The 8,570-nt window shown below is 33.3% G+C and overlaps 1 protein-coding gene across 22 annotated transcripts in view; it reads left to right on the forward strand.

Moving 5' to 3' along the window:
* The window catches only part of STATH (statherin), a 55,586-nt gene extending 47,442 nt beyond the window's left edge, over positions 1–8,144 (forward strand). For 3 of the 22 annotated variants that reach the window (XR_007401730.1, XR_007401732.1, XR_007401731.1), the window contains exons 3-9: positions 227–247; positions 1,061–1,175; positions 1,999–2,025; positions 2,816–2,842; positions 3,613–3,642; positions 4,908–4,980; positions 7,735–8,144. The gene's annotated coding sequence lies outside the window, so the exon portion shown is untranslated. The remainder of the gene's footprint in view (positions 1–226; positions 248–1,060; positions 1,176–1,998; positions 2,026–2,815; positions 2,843–3,612; positions 3,643–4,907; positions 4,981–7,734) is intronic. The other 19 variants (XR_007401725.1, XR_007401724.1, XR_003131343.3 and 16 more) reach the window with 8 other exon arrangements.
* Positions 8,145–8,570: the final 426 nt, after the last annotated feature.

The following is an 8,570-nucleotide window of genomic DNA, read 5'->3' on the forward strand; positions in this document are numbered from 1 at the left end:
GTGATTTGATACTGGAATGTAGCAAATTATTTATAGCAAAAACCTACTCTTTGCTAATTTTAAACATGTCATTAAACAACAGCAATAAAAACTATTTAGCATATCAGTTATGAAGAATTTGTCCTCATTCTGTTTAATCATAATTATGGCAGCTTGGTGCATTTTTGTACTCAATTTGAAGTTATAAAATGAAGATGCTCATTATTATTTTTTACTTTTTTCCCAGGGAGCTGATTCATCTGAAGAGGTAAGACATTTTCATTCACTTCAGGGAGCTGATTCATCTGAACAGATAGCGCATTTTCATTCACTTCATTTGATAATGAAGCTTGTACTAAGATTTTAATCTGTTTTTATTTTAACAGAAACATTTTTTTCCTTACCATAAAAGTTTTCCCCTGATAAGGTCATATACTACAAACATATTTTGTTCCTATTTATTCTATAAGAAGAATCAATACTTCTCTCTGAATCATATCTATGTGTTAAATTGTTAAATACTCATAACATTTATCCGAATGAAATGCACCAGTGATATCTCTTATTATTTTGACATATCCTATCAGAGATAAGGCCTCCAAAATTCTTAGTCGTATAGTAAATTGATGAGTTTAAATGGCACCAAATAAGAAGGATCAGTAGGATAGATGAGGGATATTTGGATTAACAGAAGCTAATACTAAAGAATATGGAACTTTTGAGAATCAGTAAGCTTATTATGAGTCAAGAGTAAAGATGGCTATGACTTTGACTATGTAAAAAAAATTTATTTTGAAGGAATCCAAAACTTAGCTTTTTAGTATCTCTCCCATTCACATATGATTTTCCTTCCTTTCATACATACAAAAAATTTAATGTAGCAAATTCTTTTTGACAAAAACCTACTCTTCACTCATTTTAAACATGTTAGTAAACAAAAAAAAATAGTTCAGCATATCAGTTATGAAGACTTTGTCTTCATTTTGTTTAATCATAATTATGGCAGCTTGGTGCATGTTTATACTCAATTTGGAGTTATAAAATGAAGATGCTGATTATTATTTTTTACTTTTTTCCCCAGGGAGGCTATTTATCTGGAGAGATTAGACCTTTTCATTCACTGATAAACTTGATAATGATGCCTGTATTAATATTTTAATCTGTTCTTATTTTATCCACAGAATCTTCTTTACCGTGTAAGTTTTCTCTTGGTATTGTGCTATAGTACAAACATATATTGTCCTGAGTATTTACTCTATAAGAAAAATCAATACTTCTCTCTGAATCATATCTATGTATTAAATTGTTAAATGCTCAAAACATTTATCCTAGTGAAATGTACCAATGATATCTCTTATTATTTTGACAAGTCCAATCAGAGATAAGGCCTCCAGAATTCTTAGTCATATAGTAAATTGATGAGTTTAAATGGCACCAAATAAGAAGAATCAGAAGGATAGATGAGGGATATTTGGATTAACAGAAGCTAATACTAAAGAATATGGAACTTTTGAGAATCAGTAAGCTTATTATAAGTCAAGAGTCAAGGTAGCTACGACCTTGACTATGTATAAAAACTTGTTTTGAAGGAATCCAAACTTAGCTTTTCAGTATCTCTCTCATTCACATATGATTTTCCTTCCTTTCACACGTACAAAAAATTTAATGTAGCAAATTCTTTTTAGCAACAACCTACTCCTCACTCATTTTAACATGTCAGTAAACAAAGAAAAAAAAAACTAGTTCAGCATATCAGTAGTGAAGACTTTGTCTTCATTTTGTTTAATCATAATTATAGACATCATTATGTCCATAATGCCATAATGCCATATGCCATAATTATGGCAGCTTGGTGCATTTTTATACTCAATTTGGAGTTATAAAATGAAGTGCTGATTATTATTTTTTACTTTTTTCTCCAGAGAGGCTATTTATCTAGAGAGATAATACATTTTCATTCACTGATAAACTTGATAATGATGCCTTTATTAATATTTTAATCTGTTCTTATTTTAACAGCCATATCCACCAGTTTATCCTTACCCTGTAAGTGTTCTCCTGATATTGTGGTATAGTACAAACATATTTTGTCCCTGAGTATTTATTCTACAAGAAGAATCAATACTTCTCTCTGAATCTTATCTATGTGTTAAATTGTTAAATGCTCATAACATTTATTCTAATGAAATGTACCAATGATATCTCTTATTATGTTGACAAGTCCAATCAGAGATAAGGCCTCCAGAATTCTTAGTCGAATAGTAAATTGATGAGTTTAGATGGCACCAATAAAGAAGGATCAGTAGGATAGATGAGGGATATTTGGATTAACAGAAGCTAATACTAAAGAATATGGAATTTTTGAGAATCAGTAAGCTTATTATAAGTCAAGAGTCAAAAAAAAAAAAAAAAGAGTCAAGGTAGCTACGACCTTGACTATGTAAAAAAATGTGTTTTGAAGGAATCCAAACTTAGCTTTTCAGTATGTCTCCCATTCACTTATGATTTTCCTTCCTTTCACACGTACAAAAAATTTAATGTAGCAAATTCTTTTTAGCAAAAATCTACTCTTCATTTTAAACATGTCAATAAACAAAAATAAACTAGTTCAGCATATCAGTTATGAAGACTTTGTCTTCATTTTGTTTAATCATAATTATGGCAGCTGGGTGCATTTTTATACTCAATTTGGAGTTATAAAATGAAGTGCTGATTATTATTTTTTACTTTTTTCTCCAGAGAGGCTATTTATCTAGAGAGATAATACATTTTCATTCACTGATAAACTTGATAATGATGCCTTTATTAATATTTTAATCTGTTCTTATTTTAACAGCTATATCCACCAGTTTATCCTTACCCTGTAAGTGTTCTCCTGATATTGTGGTATAGTACAAACATATTTTGTCCCTGAGTATTTATTCTATAAGAAGAATCAATACTTCTCTCTGAATCTTATCTATGTGTTAAATTGTTAAATGCTCATAACATTTATCCTAGTGAAATGTACCAATGATATCTCTTATTATTTTGACAAGTCCTATCAGAGATAGGCCTCCAAAATTCGTAGTCATATAGTAAATTGATGAGTTTAAATGGCACCAAATAAGAAGGATCAATAGGAATAATGAGGGATATTTGGATTAACAGAAGCTAATACTAAAGAATATGGAGCTTTTGAGATCAGTAAGCTTATTATAAGAGTCAAGGTGGCTACGAACTTGATTGAATATGTAAAAAATGTTTGTTTTGAAGGAATCCAAAACTTAGCTTTTTAGTATCTCTCTCATTCACATATGATTTTCCTTCCTTTCACACGTACAAAAAATTTAATGTAGCAAATTCTTTTTAGCAAAAACCTACTCTTCACTCATTTTAAACATGTCAATAAACAAAAATAAACTAGTTCAGCATATCAGTTATGAGGCCTTTGTCTTCATTTTGTTTAATCATATTTGTGGCAGCTTGGTGGATTTTTATACTCAATTTGGAGCTATAAAATGAAGATGCTGATTATTATTTTTTACTTTTTTCCCCAGGGAGGCTATTTATCTGGAGAGATAAGACATTTTCATTCACTGATAAACTTGATAATGATGCCTGTATTAAAATTTTATTCTGTTCTTATTTTAGCAGCCATATCAACCAGTTTATCCTTACAATGTAAGTGTTCTCCTGATATTGTGGTATAGTACAAACATATATTGTCCCTGAGTATTTATTCTATAAGAAGAATCAATACTTATCTCTAAATCATATCTAGGGAACCCTTGGTGGCACAGCGGTTTACCGCCTGCCTTTGGCCCAGGGCGCGATCCTGGAGACCCGGGATCGAGTCCCACGTTGGGCTCCCGGTGCATGGAGCCTGCTTCTCCCTCTGCCTGTGTCTCTGCCTCTCTCTCTCTCTCTCTGTGTGACTATCACGAATAAATAAAATTTAAAAAAAATTAAAAAAAATTTAAATCACATCTATGTGTAATTGTTAAAGGACACCTTGATTGATTGTACTTAATTATGATACACTAGTAAAAGACCCCAAGTCTTAGCGCTAGTAACAATTATATGGAAATTCATAAGGCCAACCTGAAGAAGCCAACTATTCTCTTGAAACTCAAGTATCTCTGTCTGGCAAATAATTGCCTTGGCCAAAAAGAATAGTTGAAATTCCAATTCTATTAAGTATAATATATGCCTATTGGAGCATAGAGGCTACTAAAACACATAGGAGTTGGTAAGTCTTCACCTTCTGATTCTTTTGGAGGGTGATGAAGTCATTAGGCTAAGTTTATTGATCATGTTAAATAAGATGGGAAACTTCATTTATTTAACATTTTTCTTAATGAAATGTACCATTGATATCCTTTATTATTATTTCAGTGTGATAAGGTCTAAAAAATTCCTAGTCATACAGTAAATTATTGATTTAAAATGGCATCAAATAATCAGAAGGAAAGAGGAGGAAAATTTGGATTAACAGAAGCTAATATTAAGGAATATGGGATTTCTAAGAGTTAGTAAGCTTATTATAAGTCAAGAGTCAAAGTAGAAATTCCACCTAACCTGGAATTAGCAATTTTCCTTCTCCCTGGAATATTCAAGGATGGGCAAAGTAGGAGCTTGGAGGTGGTATTATAAAGAATACGTAAATCTTTTATAAATGGTTGGCTATAATTAATCCTTCATGTATTATAAAATGATGAAACTGTCAACAAACAGTAAAGCATAAATGCTTTATCATTTTACCTTCTTTTAAACATTTCTCTTAAAAAACTGAAAACATAACCAAAAGTTAGAAAAAACAATCATGTAGCCGATATGTAAGTTCCTACCAAGTTTAACAACCTAAATTCTTAATAGAAGTTAAAGTGAAATATTTGCACAGCAATTGTCTCAATTCTCATCCATTGTCTCTTTCCTTTTGTTTGTAGGCCCCAGAACAATACCCTCCTTCTTCTTAGCCATCATTTTGAATATTAGTAACCCTAGGACATGATTATGGCGGTAAGCTGGAACTAGTGACATTTTATTCTTCAGATGTATCAATGGTGGTGTTAAAACTAGAGAAAACAAAAACAAGATATTAAAACAAAAGCAGGGATGCCTGGGTGTCTCAGGGGTTGAGAGTCTGCCTTCTGCTCAGGGCATAATCGCAGGGTGGGGATAGAATCCACACTGGGCCCCTTGCAGGGAGCCTGCTTCTCCCTTGGCCTGTGTCTCTGCCTCTGAGTGTGTATGTGTGAGTGTCTGTGTGTGTGTGTGTGTGTGTGTGTCTCATGAATAAATAAATAAAATCTTAAAAAAAAAAAAAAAAGAAAGAAAGAATGAAAGCAGCCCCAGTTTAGGATTGGAGCCTGGTGTAGTTCTCCTAAAGTGTGGTTATTTATCTCAATGTTTCCAAAGGAAAATGTCCTGGTGTGATGAAGGAGCAAGGATTTGGGCTGGGAACACTTTTGTTTGTGTTCTGGTTCTGAGGATTACTTTCGCATGACCTTGAACTATTCCTTCTTTTTTTTAAAACTTCTTTCTCATGGACAAAACAGGCATATGATGACACTTCATTAATTCATAGAATCTGTAGCTATTAAAAGGTATATTACATAAAAAACTTAGTTGGAATTGCTGTAATTTACAGCTGCAGCCTGCCCTGCCTCTAAATCTGTGCCCAATATTATTTAAAACTTTATCTTCTAAAAATGTAATCTTTGGAGCCACTGCATCAATAATATCTGGGAAATTGTCAGAAATGTAGAGTCTAAAACCTCACCTTGACCTACACAACATCAGAATCTACATTTTAATAAGATCTCTGTATGGTCATAACGCAATAAACTTTGAAACTTCCTAGGGGATTCCGACAAGCAATGAGAATGGGGACAGCTGCTCTAATATAATACCAATAATAAGAAATGGAAGTATTTCCAATTTGATTTTAAAATGTCAATTTTACCTAAAACAATATTAGATGTTCCAAATTCTATGCAAGTTTCATTATTTCACTGAAAACTAAAGCAGTTTTTTTGGAACTAAAAGAAGACTGTCTTGCAATTCAGAGATGAAACTGTTCTAGAGGATTCCATTATTTTTAATTGCACATGGAGAATTCATTCACCTTGAATTCCCTGTTGCCATTAATGACAGAACAAAGAATCTAAACTTGATTCCATAAGCATTATGTATCGCTGAGTATATTAGAGCAAGGAGGAGGAATATACTAAAACTATTATTTGGCAAAAATTAATTTGGATGAAATGAATAGAGTATAGTTGAGCAGAGAAGTGGTGGAACTGATGTCTTGGTGATAGACTCTGGAGAAATATGAGAGAGAGACCCTACGAAAAGGCAATCAATAGATTTGATGCTGGGTTGGATGAGACACTAAATCAGGGAAGGAGGGGGGAAAAACAGATGCAAGTTATCAGAATTGGATTAGCAAGTAAAAGTGCTGAGCAATATGTGACAGTGCTCTGTTGTTGCCCATTTGTTTGCTGGATCTGTTGTCATTCTTCAGGAAGTTCGGCTTAGTGCATGTTTTGCTAGGTTTCAGTAGGGATGTTAAAAATACTCTGGCTATGTTAAGTTTGAAAGACAATAGCAGTTAAATTGAAAAGTGACCAGGGGAGAAAAAGAAGACAATAGAAGTTCATTCAATCCATTTTTCTATAATGATTCGGTATTTTTTAATTCTCCAAGGTAGTAATAAAAGTAATCCCTTGATATGTAACTAATTTGGCTAGGAGATTTGAAGACATGGAAATAAAGGAATTTGTTAAGAGAGTGGAATGAAATATTGGGAAATAAATACAGTTCCTTGTATGCATTTAAGGAAATAAGGGTCAAACAAATTTGTGTTCATGAGCTGTTACTTGACCACATCATGAGCACTCAGTGAGACAGCCCCTAGAGATACAAGTACCAAGCCAGAGTCCCTGCACTCTACAGCTTATTATCTAGTTTTAAAGATGGATGTAAAAACAAGCAAGCATCAGTCAGAATATCATTTCACAAAGAAGTGTTGTGAGTGGATGGGTTCCTCAGGCCTATCAATACCAGCAGGTCCATGGCACCTGGAGGCAGAAAGATCTAAACAATGATGAAGGCCATTGAGAAACTACCAAATTAATTTAGGATGAGAAATAAAAGTTTGAGGAAAAAAAGAATAGGGATAGCAGCAATTTACTGCAATACAGAGTCTGATTGTGCAAGTTGTGTAGAATGATACTGGTGAAGCTATTTACTGTGAATAATTTTAACCATGGCAGGTTTTGGTCAGGGATCCTTTGTCATCAAAACAAACCCAAAGGTAAATAAGGAGAGAATTTCGTTAGACAAAGTCCTTTGCTTTGGGAGAACACTTAAATCTCAGAAATCTGCAAGTTTCTCAAAATCCAATAGAAATGGCTTTTCTTTTACAGGCTAGAGAGAATTTAGCAAAGATCAGCAGAAACTTTTGAGGGGAACTTAAGCAAGCAATGAGAGATGGCCAATAGGGTGTGACACAAAGCGCCTACTGTGGCTAGCCCATTCTCTGGAACATCTGATAAAGGGCACACTCCATCTTTAGTGCTTGTTCAGGCTTGGGGGAAAGCAGAGCTCAAGGAAGGAGAGAAGCCTGATAAATATTTAATTTGGCAAATAGGCGTCTGTGAACACTTAGTCAGTCTCAGAGGATATCTAGATGCAGTTTGAAAAGAAGTGTTAGCAATGTTTGATATTTAATTCAAATTTAATAAAAATAATATTTCTCTTTCTCCACAGGCTTGGTGGAAAGTCCTATTTGCTTTCTTACTCAAAATGATTCTTCCTAAAGAAAAATCCTTTAATCATCTAGTAACACTTATTAGCCCCAATACACCACATACACCCAAAGTATTTGTAAAATTATGTTTTGGAATTTAATTTTTTAAATTGCATTATATTATGCGTTATATCACAATTTAAAAATAATTGGATCCATCATAATTTCTAGATTTTCCGTAAGAAAAAAGAAATCTAATCAAATAATGTTACATGGACAACACACACCAGAGATTAATGATCAATATTTTGAAAATAGTAATAGTAGTCTCTGAACTATTGGAAAATCTCCTTTTCTCCTCTGTGTTAATAACATCATAAAAATGTTTAAAAACCTTATGCATAATAAACTGATTATCAAGCATATACAAGTTCTCCCATTGTATTTGTTTCTGGGGTAGCCATTACAGATTATCAAAACTGGTGGCTAAAATCAACAGAAATGTATGCTCTCACGGTTCTGTTGGCAGAGGCTTGCTCTTTCTGACAGTTCTAGGGTTCAATCTTCACCTCTACCTAGTTTCTAGCAATTTATTGGCAATCCTGGAATTCCCTGGTTTGTAAATGTGTTATTTCAATCTCTGCCTCTCTTGTCTGCAAGCAATCTTCTCCTTCTGTGTGTCTCTCTTCTTATGAAGATACCAGTCAAATGCACTACTTTTTGTTTGACTGCAAAGAATCCTGTCATTGCAGTTTCCCTTGTAGTATTCCATTCTGTTTATTTCCCCTTGGCCTCCTTCCTTTCGCACTCACCTAGGCTTCACCTTGGATCATTTCAAATTTTCTCTTCATATCAC

The sequence above is a fragment of the Canis lupus genome, chromosome 13, assembly GCF_003254725.2.
Source record: "Canis lupus dingo isolate Sandy chromosome 13, ASM325472v2, whole genome shotgun sequence".
Lineage (NCBI taxonomy): Eukaryota > Metazoa > Chordata > Mammalia > Carnivora > Canidae > Canis > Canis lupus.